The following is a 1,596-nucleotide window of genomic DNA, read 5'->3' as shown; positions in this document are numbered from 1 at the left end:
CTCAATTTACCATATGCATCACAGGGAAAAGGGATTGAGGTTCTCGGAGGAAGTGAGAAAATTAGCCTCAGTGTGTGTGAGGTCACTTCGAAGGCTGTCGGACAAGATGAACTAAAAATATTACCGAAATTCCATTTTTCAGGGTGCAGAAGGGATAATTTTAAAAGCAATGGGATTTTTTCACATGTGCAGAACCAAATGCTGATGCTGTTCTGGTTCAGCCCCTGCTATCACCCCAAGAYTGCGGGGCTGTGCCCTGGGCTCAACTCCTGTCTTTAATTACTTGGAGGTGAGGTGAGGAGTCAATTGCCCTCCTCATACTCCAGCTTCCTAACGAACCTTCCTTAATTATTCTTTCTGACCCCAGCAAGTAACGTCCTTCCCCTCCCCAGTGTTTTTCCAACTATTTATCTGGATTTTTAACAGATTTTGTACCTGGGTAGGTATAGTTTGGTTAACATTTAATAAGCCTGCCCCCAAATCTAGCCGCTTTCTGACTAATTTAGATCCAGACTCTGTAATTGCCTGGCCTCTTTGTACCATCCCTGATCTGCTCATACGAATGTTTAATTAAGGGGCACTTAAATTACCCTGCCCTCCTGCCTACACCGAATTCAGGATCCAGGACSGGCACCCCGGGGATGTCCAGCCTGCCTGCACGGGGTGTTAGTTTGATGTGTCCCCTGTGTGGTGTCGTGTTTGGTTGGGTGCATTCGTTTCGGATTTGGATTTGAACTGGACTTGCTCACAGCAGCCATGATTTAAGAGCCCTGGCTCCCACTTCCGCCACGGTAACTGCCGCGGAGAGTGACCTTAAAGCAACTCATCCGCCCGCAGTTATTCTGTGAAAAAGGAGCTGCTCCTCCCTGGGAGTGCGTGCAGGACGGGGACCCCTGGGGAGTTCTGCTGCCCTGCCAAGCCTGGCGCTAGGAAGTCTGGCCGGACTTCCCAGCGCGACCGCAGCGGCACCAAGGCTGGACGAGAGCGCAGCCTCTTGGTGGCTCAGTTTTCCTCACCCTGTGCAGGTCCAGAATTGGAATGGGGGAATCTGCGGAGCACCCAGGGTGCCAGGGATTGTTACCACTAGCAGTATCCGTAAGGAAAATATCAGAGTGCTTCGTGTTTGGTGAGAAGCGGAGTGTACCGAGCCTCCATAGTGTATTTTCCCGTTCTTTGGTGACAGGTGTTGTAAAAGCACAATTATTATTATTACTGTTGTTATTGTTTTTAGTGATGTGCCCTCATTCGATAGCCATAACCATACCTTTTTTTTTCTTTCTTTTTTTATTTTATTTTTTTTTTTTAATTTTTACGGCTGATTTGGTTTAATATTCCAATATTTACAGTGAGAACCGGCACACCCCAACCCCGGGAGCTCCCCACCCTGTGCCCCGCGGGGTGCGGGGAGGGGACACCCCTGTCTCCCCGCACCCCCCACCCAGCAGCAGGTACGAAGCGGGGACACATCGGGAAGGGGGCGCGGCACCGGTGGGGGACACACACACGGACCCACAACCTCTCCGCAACCCGAGCCGCCTCTTGCGCAAGGCGGTTGGAGATAAATATAATATATAGATATATTTATTTATTTTTTTT

This window comes from Malurus melanocephalus, unplaced genomic scaffold (assembly GCF_030028575.1).
Source record: "Malurus melanocephalus ecotype Western Australia unplaced genomic scaffold, MMel_1.1 scaffold_359, whole genome shotgun sequence".
In the NCBI taxonomy this organism is placed as follows: Eukaryota; Metazoa; Chordata; class Aves; order Passeriformes; family Maluridae; genus Malurus; species Malurus melanocephalus.
Note: the sequence above shows the minus strand (reverse complement) of the source record.